Here is a 17,511-nt window from a genome sequence, read left to right on the forward strand (position 1 = left end):
TATCTGCGAATGTATTGCTGGTGGACCCATTGCTCTCTAACTATAGCCACTGTGCTGGTGCCTACCTGGTGTAATCCCTCAGGCAGGATCCTCGCCCGTGCTTACTGTCCCACTACATCTCTATGCCCAATACAGCTTTCCCTTTACGTGGGGGAAGTAGGTATTTTTCAGCTGCTCTTGTCTTCATGTCTTCCGCTATCTTACTGGACATGATAGCCTGTATCTTCATTAAGCACTCCTCTGCTGGCTCACCAGTGTATTAGCAACTGCCTGCTTCTCATTTCCAGAAAAACAACTCTTCCTTAAATCTATGTCTTTTTCTAAATACTGTCTATGTTCTCCCTGCCCTTCTTAACTCAAACGTCTCAGAATAACACAATCTGTTATCTGTCTTCACATTCCACATATCCTAGTCTCTTCTGCTTCTCTCAAAATGTGACTCGTGTTTCCAGAATGCTACTGAAATTGATTAAACCATGATCACCAATAAAACACTAATCAGCCATTTGTCAGCTTTTATCTAATCGAACATATTGGTGCAACTGAAACTGATGAGGTGGGTAAATTCTCTATGACCTAGGCTCCCCTGATCCTCCATATACTTCCTTACTCCCACACACACTCCTCCCACTCACCAACCCTTTCACTCCTTCTGCAAGAGTTCTCCTTCTTCGCATTCCTCATGTATGGGTGAATGTCCCAGGGCTGACCCCATGCCCAGTGCTCTTTCTCTGGATATACCCTCCCTAGGTGATTCCATCCACCTTTAGATTACACGATTGTAAACCTGATGCCTGCGGATATACTCCACCACCTGTTGAAAGTCTCCACCAAACCTCAAATTCAGAACCTACCCAAACTGAAATAGTCTATCTTCAACTGGCTGCTCTTCAATCAGATGACATCTTTATTAGTGGCATTATTATCCACCCAGCTTTAACTTCTCGTCTTCAAAAACTTCTGCCATCCAACTGGTAAACCGAAGTACCTCCTCAGTATTTTTCAAACCAGCCCTTCTCTCGTCATCCCTGGAACTTGGTTTAACCTTGTACGATGACTGTGTTTCTCTAGGAGCCACATTCCCTCCTATACACTAGCCACTAACGTGGCTTTTCTGAAACAAAACATGTGATAACATTTTCTAAAACAAAACATGTGATAACATTACTTCCTCCCTTAAGAACTTTGAATAGTTCCTCATTTTTATAGAATAGATTTTAAGATCCATAAATTTCCCCTACATGAGCCAGACCCTTCACATTTCTAGCCTCAGTTGCTGCTCCCTTGTTGGTGAATAACTTTCCAAAAAACAAAAATGCCTGTAACTCCTCCCACATTCCATGTATTTCTATGCCTCTGCCTTTACTTAGGTGGTACATCAGGTCTTGAAAGTTCTTCTCCTTCCTCTTCCTTCTGGTATCACTAAGAAAATTTTCTTTGACTCTTTCCTATACAAGGATAGGTTCCCCTTCTCTTTTCTCTCATAAGAACTCATGCATGTCTCTCTTATTAATATACTTGATACATGATTTAATTTTTTATTTTTGTATCTATCTTTCTCTATAGACTGTTTAATACTTGATGTTATAAACTGTGTCTTATCTATCTTTCTATTACAACATACGATATATGGGGTAAATTCCAAAATATTAACTAAAGAATCAAATAATTAATTAAAAAGTAAAGGAATAAATGAGTGAAATGGATGAGTGACTAGATGTCACAATTATTATATCATATTTCAATTTCTGATGTATATACTGTCTTGCTTTCCATCCTTTAAATTCCAAATGACTAGGATTGCAACTTTTACCAAAATACCTAAATCAGTGTCTTAGAGTAATAAGTACTTAAATGTTTATTTAAAGACTGGATGAATGAATGTTGGGAAAATTAAACGTTAAATGAAGAGCTGACAAAAGAGAGAGTTCACAGCTAAAAACAAGACTTCAAACAGCGAATTATCCATTTTAGGTAATTCTTAGGGCTGTTTTATTTTCTATATAAATTCCTTTATAATTTTCTTTTTCTTAGTGAGCTTAAAGAATACAGATATTATGTCTATTGTGGGTTAGTTATTTAGCTCATGTAAGCCAAGAAAATAGCATTCAGTAGCCTATTAAAATGTATGGAAGATTGTGTGTATGTTTCTTAAACAAATAATTAGAATGTAAGGTAAATCTGACACCACACTGTTTTATTTTGTGAGAAGTTTAAAATTTATCAACATTTTAAGGCAAAACCCTTTATTGCAGTTAAGATTTAGTTTCAAGCAAGGAGATTTACATGCTTCTGAACCATTAAAGAAAATTAGTTTCTATTTCAAGCAGATTAAGGAAAGGTAGGGTAAATAGCATAACCCAAGAGATTCATTTAGAAGTCTTGTTCAGGCCATGAAATAAATATAGATCAAAGACCTTAGTACTTAAGAAGGGAGTCATGGTGCCAAATGCAAGCAGACAGGGGATATTCTGCTATCGAAAAGACTCTAGATAAGGATGCAAACATGCATTTAAAAATTCAGGCTGGGATCTGGAGAAAATGTCCCCACTGGCCCTTTGAAGATAGGCCCAGTTGAGGAAAGGCATTTCCTGAAAGAAATATGGCAAAGGAGGCTCTGGCATGATTCTCCACAGTTAATAGTCTCTGATGTAAGCTGAAACAACATTGGTTAGTAGAGTAAGCAGTAGTCATACGAACATAGAGAAAATCAATGTGTTGTATTCCTCAAAAAAGTTCTTTGCTAGAATGAAAAAAAAATGTTTTATCATTCTCCTCTTTATGAGGCATCTATTAAATAAGATGACTCACCATTAGAGTAAATATTTATAAGTTATCCAGATAAATGTATAGCTATAACTGTAGAGTTAGAAAAGTTAAATTCCCTCCCTGTTACAGAACCTCATGGAAAATTAAGTTATTTTGCTTCAATAGGAAAGTTCTGAATCCATAAATGTCCCAGATAGAGAGGGTTATTTCCTCAAGACAAACTGGGTTAAACAAGTCTTGATAAAAAGAACTTATAGTCAAGAAGAGCCAAGGTGGTATGTTAGATAAACAGTGCTGTGTCAAATCTGAAAGATGATTCAAAGATTTTTCCACTTATTAAAAGCTTCCAGGTCCGTGAAGAGAATAGCCATGTCTATCTCATTTAACCTCACCTCTTAGAGCATCTGGAACACAAGAATTCAAAAGCCATCAGTTGGTTGAGTCAGTAAACAGATAAATAAATGACTATATCAAAATGAAAATGAAAAAGGTACATCAAGACTTGTTATTGGGGTATGGGGAAACAGAAAAAAGTGCTAGAAAACTGGTTCATTAGTGAGGTCTTGAAAAGATGTTCAATCCTATAATTTTTCTTTTCAGATCAAGGGCAAGATAGGTTGCTGGGTTGGTCATTCCCATTTGGAGAGCTATACAGGAAAAAATGAAAATAGTTCTAACCAGTGAAGAATTACTGAATAAAATAATAAAATACAAACAACAAAAGACCTATTTTAATCATATGTTTCTTGACATTTTAGATTTAGTATATGTATTTTGTGGCAGTTTTCAAAATGATCCATCATTAGGCATTGTATCTTGGCAAGCCTATGTTTCCTTGTCAGTGTATTTAATTAATGACTCTACAACCAATTTATAAAATATGTAGATATTTGAGGCAGTTCTAACATTTGCAGTAGGGTATTTAAATGTATGGTGCTGTGAATGTAAATACTAAAAATGCTTCCAATAATCCTTCCTTCCCATAACTGGGAGGAAAAGCATATTTTGCCAAGATGCTTTTAGAATAAATTTTATTTCTCTTTACAAAGACTAAACAAACAAAAGGAAATTGTAATGGAATGGAATGCTGCATCACATCCCCTTGAACTGTTACTGATTAAAGTCATAGCTGTCATTGATACTTCCATTCGAGCTCAGATTCACATTGTGTTATCATCATCCCTCAAGTATCCAAGGTGTGGTTCTTTGATTTTTGGCCCTAGAACTTCTCCAAAATTGGAAGAACCCACTTGGCTCTTGTGTAACCATGACTTAGAACACAGGGAAGTTAATACCCCTGTAGTCAACCCTCAACCAAAGAAGGAGGTAGTAGATATAGGTTCCAGCCTCCAATCCATCTGGAAGACGTTCTGAATACTTTTCAGTTGGTTCTAGTGGAATAGAGCACCTGTTACCCACAGCATTATCTTTATATCAGCCTATTTGCCTTTTCTATCTTGTTTTGCCCTCAGTCTGGATCCTGGTTTCACTTTCCAAAAACACTATCTGATTGCAAAACTTTCTCAGGCTAGGCTTTCAGGAGAACTCAAACTAAGTCATTTAAAAGCAAAAATAGATATAACTATGGTTAAAATACCTAAAGATAACAAACCCTAATATTTTGGCTGCTGCTTTTTTTTTTCCTTGAGAGAGAAAGAGAGTAGGGGGAGGCACAGAGTTTCCCCCTGTGAGGGAGAGAGAGAATCCAAAGCAAACTCAATGCTCAGCTCAGAGCCCGTCCTGGGGATAGATCTCACCAACACCAAGGTCATGACCTGAGCTCAAATCAAGAGTCAGCTGTCTAACTGACTGAGCCACCAAGGTGCCCCTTGGCTACTTTTAAAAACTGTATGATAAATAAAATAGTACGTTTGAAGACACCTGGGTAGCACAGTCAGTTAAGCAGCTGGCTTCGGCTCAGGTCATGATCTCAGATCCTGGGATTAAGCTCCACATTGGGCTCCCTGCTCAGCAGGGAGTCTGCTTCTCCCTCTCCCCCTGCCTGCTGCTCCCCACTGCTTGTACTCTATATCTCTCTCTGTGCCAAATAAATAAGTAAAGTCTTTTTAAAAATACTGTTTTTGAGAACAATTCAAATATTACCAAATTATTTCTTCTTCCCTATTTCTACCAACCCCATACCCAACTATTCTGCCTCCATGGCAGTAAGTCTTATTAAAATTTGATATTAATTTTTTCTGTCATATTTTCATTCAATTTTATACATATAAGTGTATATATACACTTTTCCTGGTTAGTATTAAGAGCATTTACAACTGCATCTTTTTTTTGTATATCATTAACTACTTTTCATAAGACATGGAGAGTTACATTTTTTTCATTTTCAAAATAGTATATAATTGATTTTTCTATTATCTCTTTGACCCATGACATGTCTTCAGTAATTGAGAATAAATAAATAAATCATTAGTGGATGACATATGACTTTCAATTTTAGAAATATTAAGTGAATCCAACATAAAATTCTAAGTTATTGCAAATTGGAATTTCAATGAATAAATGACCTGTGTCATGTGTTCAGGTCACATATCAATGAGCAATTGCTGTATAATAAACTTCCCCAAAATAGTGACCAAGAACAACAATCATCTCAAGCATCTGTGGTTCGTCTAGGAATTAGCTGATCTAGGCTGAGATTGGACAGTTTTGCTTCTCACTGTTCATTAGTAGGTAGTTAGAGTATCTCTGCTTCAGATTATGGCAGCTGGGATTACCCTGCTCCACATGTCTCTCATCCTTTAGGAAATGCCAATGTGGGGGTGCCTGGGTGGGTCAGTCAATTTAGCATCTGCCTTTAGGTCAGGTCATGATCCCAGAGTCCTGGGATCAAGTCCACACTTCAGGCTTCTTGCTCAGTGGGGAGCCCGTCTCTCCCTCTCCCTGCAGCTCCCCATGCTTTTGCTTTCTCTTTCACTCTGATAAATAAGTAGAACCTTAATAAATAAATAAATAAATAAATAAATAAATAAATAAAAGGAAATGCCAGTGTGAATGCTTATTCTATTAGGTATGCTGCCCCCACATGGGTAGAAAATTGGCACCAAAATGACCTAGTACAGAAAGAAATGTTGATTGATCTTAATTACCACTGTAACTTAGTCTCTATCAATCATTAGTATTATATTGTATCAAGTACTGTCCCTAATATCAGAGAATAATTATTCCTTGTATATTGTCCCTTTTCCAGAAATTTCAATCATATAGTCATTAAATTCATGACAAGTCTGAGAAATTTTTTTGAAAAAAAATTATTAAACAAGCATATCTGGGGTTCCTGGATCACTCAGTCAGTTAAGCATCTGCCTTCAGCTCAGGTCATGATCCCAGGGTCCTGGGATTGAGCCCCACATCAGGCTCATTGTTCCTCAGGGAGCCTGCTTCTCCTCCTTCTGATCCTCCACCCCATTCATGTTCTCTCTCCGTCTCTCACTCTCACTCTCGTTCTGCTCTCTGTCTCAAATATATAAAATCTTCAAACAAACAAACATACAAACAATAAACAACAAGGAGAAATGTTTCTCATGACTGGCATTTTAAAGCCCTCTGAAATGAATAAAAGTTTTATAGGATGGAGTTTTTATACCTACCACCCTTAAGTACCTACAGACAGCAGTTAAGCGTAATCAAGGACCTGATACTTCCTCATGAAGATGAGGTCATCAAGTCTTGCTTTTTTGGTTACTTTTTCTCCTACAAAAGCTAAATCATAACTCAAGCCACATCACATTCTTGTTCCAATTGAAAAGCATCTTTTACTGATAGTTTCCTTGTAAGCTAACCGATTGTGTAAGGAATTCATTGTTTCTTTCTTCTCTTTCTGTCAAATGCATTTTTAAAGCAGCTGCAGCTGTTACAACCCAAGGAAAGTATTCAGTAATTTTGAGCTGAGTGCCATACTGGCTGTCATATCTTGCTTTTGCTAAGCTTTTCTATTCACTGGGTGTGTCTGAATCCTGAGGCTTCTCAGAACCATCATAGCATCATGTTCAAAATGAGAAAAGGCACAGTTTATAGTCTATAATATTGTACTAATGTTTTATGGACACAAGTGGTAACTCCATCCACCTATCAAGGTGAGCAGTACAATGTATACAGCATTGCTGAATCACTGTATTGCATACCTGAATTTAATGTAACATGGTATGTCAACCATACATCAATGAAAAGAAACAAGGAAAGGGCAAAATGATACCCATGTACAACGCGAATCTGACACTAACTGCTCAGCACTCAACCAAACTTCACAAACTAAAAATGCAGTCCCCCACAAGATTGTCCTCATTTTGGACACAACACAGAATCTTGAGGGTTCCCAGACTACTTAAAACTCTGACTAGCCAGCTACAAATTTGGGGATTCCCATTATATCCTCTGGTTTACTGATTTGCTAGAATGACTCACAGGACTCACAAAATGCTAGACAGTTGACCTCCTGACATTGTGGGCATTAAGGGCACTGACCCCATACACAGTACAAAATCCACTTGTAATTTTTGACTCCCCCAAAACTTAACTGCTAATAACCTAAGGATGACTAAAGACTTAACAATAACATAAGCAGTCAGCCAACACATTACCAGTGTAACTTAGTCTCTATCAATCATCAGTATGATCAGTTTGTATATCATATGCACTAGATACTGAATCCTCACAATAAAGTAAGCTAGAGAAAAGAAAATGTTACAAAAATGTATGGTAATGTATATTTTCCCAAAAAATCTATGTGTGAGTGGACCTACACAGTTCAAACACATGTTCTTCAAGAGTCAACTGTATTTATAATCACAGCTTGACTACACCTAACAATAACATAAGCAGTCAGTCAACACATAGTTTGTATATCATATGCACTAGATACTGTATCCTCACAATAAAGTAAGCTAGAGACAAGAAAATGTTACAAAAACGTATGGTAATGTATATTTTCCCAAAAAATCTATGTGTGAGTGGACCTACACAGTTCAAACACATGTTCTTCAATGGTCAACTGTATTTATAATGAGGACCAGCCAAAAGAAGAGATGCAAAGGGCACGGTCTGGGAAGGTCCCAAATGAAAAGATTCTGTGTCTTCTCACTGTGGGATCATGTCATCTTCCTAGCACACTGAAGTATATTACCAACCAGTAATCTCACCCAAGCCTAGCTATCTGGTATTTCTTTTTTTTCTGTTTTTTTTTGTTTGTTTGTTTTTTGTTTTGTTTTTTTTTTTTTTAGGGAGAGGGTGCATTCATGTAGGCACCATTGATTAAAGCACTGGCCATGAGAATGAACTCAGTCTCCAGCCTCTCCCCTCCCTGCAGGTTGAGTTGACATCTAGCAGCTCAAAGCTCCAAACCTCTAATCACTTGGACTTTCTGGCACAACCAGGCTCCATCCTGGATCATCTCCTAAGGATAAACTCAGATGTGGTCTAAGGGGCCTGGCATGATTAACAAAGATACAACTTTCACACCAGAAATTCCAAGGCTTTAGGGTATCCCTCTCAACAGCTATGGTTAAAGGCCAGCCAGATTCTTTTGTTATACAATACCTGGACATAAGATTGCATATCTAAAATGTACCTCTGTTATTTCATCCCTAAACCAAGATAAAAAAAAAAGAAGAAGAAGAAGAAGAAGAAGCTGTATGAATTAAGAGGCAGTGGTATTCTCTGTGAAGTCACAGAAGCACTCTATAAATATATCTATTAATAATTCTCACATCTGAGCAACACAATCTAGTGACATAATGTAAGTGGAAATGTATAATAATGAAAGAGGAGCCAAACTTTAAGTCTCAGCAATAAAAGTTAGAGCACTGAGATTTGAAATATAGCCCTATTCTAGCCATTTTTTCCTTTAACAAGTTACCAAAACACTCTGAATGAACTCAATTTTCTTATTTCTAAAATGGGAATAAAATATTTTGCAGGATTATCACAAAGAATATAATTAGTGAATAAAAGTGAAATTCAAGTTAGGGATAAAAAGCCTTTACCTAATGAAACTCACTAAAGGGGAATTAGCCTGTGAAGATTCAGGTCTTTAATCGCACACACATGACTTTTCTTCCTCCCCACCCTCACAGCCTCCAGCCTAACAGTCACAGCTATTAACATGAATTTAGAGGCAAATAAAGAAAATTTGACCCTAGAGATGTACTTTGTAAACTGATGATTACTGGACGAGTGGCACATAGGATTAGTACTAATTTTTAACAGGGTGCCTGGGTGGCTCCGTTGTTAAGTGTCTGCCTTCGGCTCAGGTCATTATCCCAGGGTCCTGGGATCAAGCCCCAGGTCTGGCTCTCTGCTCAGCAGGAAGACTGCTTCTTCCTCTCCCACTCCCCCTGCTTGTGTTCCCTCTCTCGCTGTCTCTCTCTGTCAAATAATAAATACACAAAAATCTTCAACCCACAACATTGGTTTACTAAATTTGCTTTCTTTCTGCTATTTGGCCAGGGACTTGGGACATTCTGTCCTGGAAATCCTTGAAGAGTAACAAATGACAAAAAAAACAACTTTCCATCATGGTGATGGCAATGGGGACATACCCAGTGTGAAATTCCATACATAGCTGATGTTCCCCTCCAGCGATCACCACCTTTAAGCAGCCTGCCCTAAACAGTATCACAAATTCCCGCAGGCTATTTCCTTGAAGGTTTTGGTCTTGTTTTCAGACTCTCTCAAGTTCCCATTGTTAAACCACCTATAGACAGTTACTAGGTTCTTCCACAGCTCTAGGTTCCTTGTAGCTACGGAGATCAGACCCTGTTAGATGAAATAAAAGAAATACAGGCCTTGTTCTGCATGCCACAAGCTCTTGAAACATGCTAACTTTGTCTTTCTCTAAAACTTCTGCTGCTTTCCAGCCTTCCAACAGGGACCATGGATTTATCAGCCAGCAACCGTATTCTAGGAGCCTAACTCCATACCAGAAGTCTCCCTGCAGGGGTGGGATGAGAAAAATGTTTGAGAAAAGCAGCATTTCTTACCATTGTAAGGGGATTCCTCTTATTGCAGAAGAGACTTATATGAAGAAAGGGGATAGTGTGATTATGTGATTGCAATATGAAGAGCTCTCAGATATTGATTACTATGCTCCAGGTACTTTACGTTATGTACTTGATACGTTTTGTGTGCATTATTTCATTTAATATTCACATGGTTCCATAAGATTAGCATTATTACTGTTCGGGCTGAGAGTACTTAAGTGGATTACTGAAGGTGGTAATGCCAGGAAGTGGTAGAGGCAGTTTATACGCGGTTCATGCCATTGTTCTTAAAAACGACAGGACACAGCCTGTCTGAGGAAGGAAACCTCACAGAAAATCGCAATATAAACCAGGCCTAAGGCATGCCCTCAAAAAACACAAAGAAGATGAAATCCTGAAATTTACAGAGATGTGTATTCTATATTTATGTACAGAAAGACTGTTCAGTTGTCAGAACTATCCCAGTTCCCTGGTGTCCCTGGTGTCGATGGCGTTCAAAGCGATGGGAAATGTGCATTTTGTAGGGTGCATCCAAGAAGAATAAAACATTCTGTGGTCCTGGAAAAGACTCACTCAATCAATATCCAGATTTCACTTATTAACCATCATATGTCTGAGGCCCTTACATCCACCCCCCCCAAGTCCTTCAGTACTACACTTTTCTCAACTAGCTATTTCATATTTGTATAATTATTTTCAATTTTTCATTGTCTTTTGAATGTTTTAGAGAGCAATCACGTAGCTCATCTTAGCCCCCAGGAGAGGAGTTTGAGAAGAAATTTCTCCAAGAACTCCCGGGAGAATGTTGGGGTAGAGAGTTCATCCCTAGCCTCCTAAATGCCTAGTCCATAGGCTAGCACCACAGTATAAGCCAGATCCTTCTTCTAGTGTCCTCGGTGAATCATCACCATGTCAGATTACAAATATTTACATGAATCTATTTGGTGTCTCATTTTTTTCTGATGAGTTCCCAGGAGTTAAATGAAAGATGCACTTGCTGGGATTGTAAAAAGTATCTAGAATAGTTCTCCTTAGTAATACTTTCAGGACTATATTAAAACATATACACAGACATAGAAACCTCCAGAAGACTAGAATAAAGAAAACAACACACACACAAAATTATTAATATTCAGAAGAGGTGATTTACTTTGATTCAGAAGAGACAACAAATGACGTAAAGACATTGTATTGCTTCAATTTGGATATTTGCCATAGAATTTCACCATTAACTAGACCCAGTTCAATGGAAAGATCGGATTCAACCACTTTCAAAAGATGAAATCCAAATGACTTCACATCTCCGTCAGTTATATTTAAGCAATGCCTGAGATCACAAGCACACGTCAGGAGCTCCCTGCCCACATCCTTTCAAGCCATTCCAATACTCTGACAACAGTGCAGCAAAGGGTGTCTTAAAGCAAGTTCTGAACATTGAGAAGGCTTCTCTTCTTCATTCTTGATCTCTTTCTCATAATTGCCTCTCTCAACCTAGCCCTTCACTTCATTTTTTTTTTCAGTACCCTCCTGCCCCTCACCCCTAAGAATTATGGAGAGAGCTAATACTAGTCAACAATCCTTATCAAAACCCAAATCTGTTTCAGAATTTGGGGGCTCATAGGTTTTAGAGACATCTCATGGTATAAATACTGTATATAACATCCGTCTCATAGGTACCTTAAGTAACAAACCAAAATCAGACATATTAATATTTCTGCCAAGCAACATATGTATGTTCACATGAAGAGTGATAAATAAAGATTATAAATAGCTTCACATATGTTTATATCAAGATTTCTACCAAATGAGTCACAAAATATCTCTGGCTTTCAGATACATGTGAATGTCCAAGTATCAGACACAGGATAACAGAGCAGGAGTAACTCAGTTATGAGTCACACACTGCTACACGCTCCAGGTACTTCTGCATTACTCTTCCATGACACCCTGAGTTGTTGTTCTCAGTATGGCAGTTCTACATGTCATGGGGCTCACAGAGTGAAGTTTCTTACCAAAGAACACACAGATAGGAGGCAACATCAGGGCTAATGCCCAAACTTTGCTTTTACACCCTCTACCACTTACACTTGAACAGGTCCTCTCCAGCTTTGACTCTCAGTTTCCCTTCTGTGACTGTCCAGGTGATTCTATAGGGTCATGTCATAATAGAGAGTAAAAGAAGGATGTGCAGAAGTAGAGCGGGCAATTATTTCTGAAGGATGATGCTCTCTGATTGGGAGTGAAGGGCAAGTAGGAAGCTCCTAAATGCTGGAGAGTGAGGGTAGTTATATCATTGAATCCAGAGGTTATATTAGAGATTTCTCCCCCTTATAAAAAAGTGATTCTAATAAGTCATAGGAATCTGATGCCCATTTATTGCAAGTTGGGGCATATGAAGGTGGCATCAAAACTAAAGCCCATTTCATGGGTTGATTATACATGGAACATGGCAATCATGTGGTCACATGTGCCAAGTCCCGGGATATTTTCTTGAGCATGTCATCCATCTTGAGTATGTGAGCATGCACACTCTTTGTATCAATCACAAGCAATGCAAAGTTAGTAATCAAAAATGTGCAATGGAAATGATATTTCAGCGAGGGATAAAATAAGTTTAAAAGACAAACCATAAATGACTCTTAATCTCACAAAACAAACTGGGGGTTGCTGGGGGGGAGGTGGGATTGGGAGAGGGGGAGGGGGCTATGGACATTGGGGAGGGTATGTGCTATCGTGAGTGCTGTGAAGTGTGTAAACCTGGCGATTCACAGACCTGTACCCCTGGGGATAAAAATACATTATATGTTTATTAAAAAAAAAAATTTGGAAGGGGAGGCGAACCATAAGAGACTATGGACTCTGAAAAACAACCTGAGGGTTTTGAAGGGTCAGGGGTGGGAGGTTGAGGGAACAGGTGGTGGGTAATGGGGAGGGCACGTTTTGCATGGAGCACTGGGTGTTGTGCAAAAAGAATGAATACTGTTATGCTGAAAAAATAAATAAAATGGAAAAAAAAATTATGTATAGCTCAAAACTGGGTAAGGCATCTTCCTTCCACTTACATATTTAAATTCAGTCTATTAGCAACTATGTTGTCTAAGAACACTGTTGACCAAGAGCCAACATCATTTATTTGTGATGAAGATTCCTGACCTAGTAACAACGCCCAAAGGAGACCTAGTAACAGCGTCCAAAGAATGCTGAAGTTCAGATATAAGAAAAGTATCTTAAACTCAGAATCCAATCATGGAGAGAGATAATACCAAGAACTAAGGAAGTCCTGAAGGACTGGCCCAAGAGTCCTTCTTTGCCTCTAGTCAATCCACCCCTCTCTCATGGGGAGGCCCTCATGTAGTTCTTGAAAGAGTATCTAACATTCCGTCCACTGACTGGTTTATGGTGTAGGGCTGATGGAAGCTATTTCTGGTCTCATTCACCATCTGGTATGGAGCACCATGTCAGGCTATCCAGCAGATACATGCTGGGCTGGGTCTGGCAGGGACAGACAAAAATATAAAGTCCTTATCTGATACGTATCACTCAGTATTCAAGGGACTCAGTGTCTTCGATGGAGGATCTGCCTATAACTGTCTCACTGAATGATATTTGAGAAAGAATTGTAAAAAGAGAAACGTAGGGTTTAGAATCAAATGTTGCCCTTACATTACATGTTTAACTCAACTGACACAAACAATTTCCCATTGACATGGACAATAGTTTGTAAAAATTAAAAATAATGCTTTTTCCTTTGTAAACCAAGAAAATCATCATTAAGCTGGTGGATATATGTCTGGATTTCTGGTCCAAATTGCCCTCAATTTAAACCTGTGCTCTGTCATTTAATAGCAAGCAAATGCAAGAGATTATTTAGTATCTTACTTTCCTTATCTGTAAAATCTAGATACCTGCATCTACTTCATCAAGATCTTGGTAACACACTGCTTAGCATTTACCAATAACGATATAAGAAAGCTGGCATTTTAAATAATAATAATAATGTGTTGTTATATAACCATTACTATTACTATTAATGCCAAATTAAATAGTAATAGCCAAAGACCACCAAAGAAAAGGCTAACCTACTGATTACATACAAGGAAAAAATTTATCAAACACTGAATAAATAGACTCATCAGCCAGAGGAAGGCAGCTTATGTCCCTAACTCAAACAACAGGAGCTGAGGTGAGGGAGGACCTCCAGCCTGGTGATAAGACATCATGATCCTATGAAAACCTGAATCACATGTACCAACAACTGGGGCTTCCCAGAGCAACTGATACATATACTTAACTATGAAGTCACATGTGGTGGCTACTGCATAATGAGACCTCTAATGTCATTAGCAAGTGAGCACAGTTGACTATAAGGACCACAACAAATTACCCATCTGGAACTTCTATGACATGGTTTTTGAGCTCCTTGAGGAGACTTTTCCCAGTTCTCACTTCTCCATACTTCCCAAAAGCAACTGGGGTCCTAATTTAGCCAAGTAGAACTGGAGTGGTCTAAACATTGTCCTCTCTCCATCAGGAGCTAAACATAACATGAGATAACTCATCTCGAGTCTCAGTATTACACTATGCTTATGAATTGTGAAAATAGGTTTGAAATTTGAAAATAGAAATTGCGGAAAATCACCAGATTCATTAAAAGATTTGGGGAAACAAGATTATTAATACATGTTCAGAGACATAAGCCCAATTAAATATAGTTCCTTTAAAAAAAATCAGAAAGCTTCAGAAAACATTGGTTTTAGGTTTTAAGGTTATATCTTAAAAAGCATTCAAGTATTTTATCTATGAAATGGAACAAAACAAGGTCAGAAATGTTCATTTCAAAATCAAAAAAAAAAACATGTCTTCTAGATAATAAAATATAACTGAGTCAGCCTGAAAGATGCCATTTACAAATGTTCAGCTATGACTTAGTCATTACCTTGAGAGAGGGAAAAAATATTACATTTTTATCAGTTCACATTCCCTGAAATTGGTGTTATACGTTGGGAACTGTCCTCTAAAAAGACCACACCCAGGTGAGCAGTTACTATATTTTTTTCCTTCAGGTTTTTCCCTGAAGTTGATGTTTTACAGTGCATGAGAATGGAAATTCAATTAAACATCTTGGGCTTTCAGTTTACCCAAGACTGGAAACCCTAAAAACTAATCAGGATAACCCCCTGGAGAAAGAAGTGTGCTTGGTAAGGATCTGTCACTATCAAATTCAGATATTCTTGGCTGGAACATGCTTGGCTGAACCTTGTACTGGCTTGTGAATGAGAGGTTCTTTTCTTCGTTCTTGAAGAACCACTGTAGCCTGAGAAGGCTATGTCATTGGCTATGGCAGAGAGCAGAACTAAAGCCCTGCCAGGCCACACCACATACTTCAGGTTTGACTAGCATTGAAGTGCTTTTGTGGATGGCCTTTCCAAACTGCCCTAATGTTAGGTAGGGTGACTATATAATTAGTTATCCAAAATGCAACAACTTTGAGCACAAAAGGAGAAACTTGGGCAAACCAGGACTCTTCCTATCACATCTGGACTGGTAAGCACCCTAGGTTTAGCCAGTGGTGTATCAGTAAATGATTCAAAGTTTGTTCTCTGGAGCTGACCCAATTAACCTCACCCAGCCTGGGAGACGCAATCCTATGAGTTTAGCAGACCGAGCTTCACTAAGGGTTCTGTTGCCTGGGTGGCTCATTTCAGCATTAGTAACTTGAGCTTAGAGAATCATAAAATGCAGCCTCTATCAGACACATGAAAAAAATGCTCATCATCACTAGCCATCAGGGAGATTCAAATTAAAACCACATTGAGATATCACCTTACACCAGTTAGAATGGCCAAAATTAGCAAGACAGGAAACAACGTTGGAGAGGCTGTGGAGAAAGGGGAACCCTCTTACACTGTTGGTGGGAATGCAAGTTGGTGCAGCCACTTTGGAGAACAGTGTGGAGACTCCTCAAGAAATTAAAAATAGAGCTTCCCTATGACCCTGCAATTGCACTACTGGGTATTTACCCCAAAGATACAGATGTAGTGAAAAGAAGAGCCATCTGTACCCCAATGTTTATAGCAGCAATGGCCATGGTCGCCAAACTGTGGAAAGAACCAAGATGTCCTTCAACGGACGAATGGATAAGGAAAATGTGGTCCATATACACGATGGAGTATTATGCCTTAATCAGAAAGGATGAATACCCAACTTTTGCAGCAACATGGACGGGACTGGAAGAGATTATGCTGAGTGAAATAAGTCAAGCAGAGAGAAGTCAAGTATCATATGGTTTCACTTATTTGTGGAGCATAACAAAGAACATGGAGGACATGGGGAGATGGAAAGGAGAAGGGAGTGGAGGAAAATTGGAAGGGGAGATGAACCATGAGAGACTATGGACTCTGAAAAACAACCTGAGGGTTTTGAAGGAGCGGGGGTTGGGAGGTTGGGGAACCAGGTGGTGGGTAATAGGGAGGGCACGTATTGCATGGACCACTGAGTGTGGTGCAAAAACAATGAATACTGTTACGCTGAAAAGAAATTTTTAAAAAGTGAAAATATGGAGAGTGCTGTGAAGTGTGTAAACCTGGCAATTCACAGACCTGGACCCCTGGGGATAAAAATATATTATATGTTTATAAACAAATAAGAAATAAATAAAAAATTTAAAAAGTGAAAAAAAAATTCAGCCTCAAAAGTGAAAGAGTCTCCCAGGGTAGAATAACTGGACAGTCAAATGTTGCTGATAGTCGGGTCACACAAAACGGGGAGGAGCACTCCTGGGCAAGTTTCATCCTCATGTTCAAATTGTAAATTGGACTTCCAATGGGAAATAGAAGGAATCGCTGAAGAAATTACAAAAAAGCAACAGTCCACAGATTTGTCCTTGAACACTTGTCATGCTGTTAACTGGACGAAAGATAGTACAAAAGAAAAGGATTCAAGAACAATACATTTGGTGGGGGGCAGGGAGCTGTATGAGACACTAATACAAATTACTACAGTGAAAGGCAGAAAAGAATAAAGTTGACTCCAGAATTCAGAGGGAGAAGTCCAGAGTTTTGATAGGACTGATTATAGAGGGAATGAGTGAGCTGGGCTTTGATAGAGGGGTAGCAATCAGGAGAGGTATAAGGCATCCCTTAATTTAAATACAACAGATGTGAGAAGGCCAAAGACTGGCTTTAGGGAGGGTTGAGTTTTATCTACACAGACAGAGCTGCAGGAGAGCTGTAAAGGTCACTGTGACAGATGCTGCCACTTCCGGCTAGTACATCTGCCAAACAGGTCCTTCCTGATTTCTCTGGGCTCCAGAACCCATGTGTCAACACAGTGAGCAAGTGTCATCTAAAGGGTGTACCTGTAACTTTTCTTTAATACCAAGAAGGTATTAGAGGGCTGTTTACATTCCGTTAGAGGAGACTGATGAAGGATGTGACTGATCCCTCTCAGAGCTGAAAATATTACCAGAAGAGAAAGTCTCAAGACACACCAGAAATAATACAAATTCCTGGAATGTGTTTTAATTAAGTTTCCTATTCTGAAGAAGAGAATTTTTTTTATTTTTTTATTTTTTTATTTTTTTTTCCATTTTATTTATTTTTTCAGCGTAACAGTATTCATTCTTTTTGCACAACACCCAGTGCTCCATGCAAAACGTGCCCTCCCCATTACCCACCACCTGTTCCCCCAACCTCCCACCCCTGACCCTTCAAAACCCTCAGGTTGTTTTTCAGAGTCCATAGTCTCT

Source organism: Meles meles, chromosome 13 (genome assembly GCF_922984935.1).
Source record: "Meles meles chromosome 13, mMelMel3.1 paternal haplotype, whole genome shotgun sequence".
Classification (NCBI taxonomy): Eukaryota; Metazoa; Chordata; class Mammalia; order Carnivora; family Mustelidae; genus Meles; species Meles meles.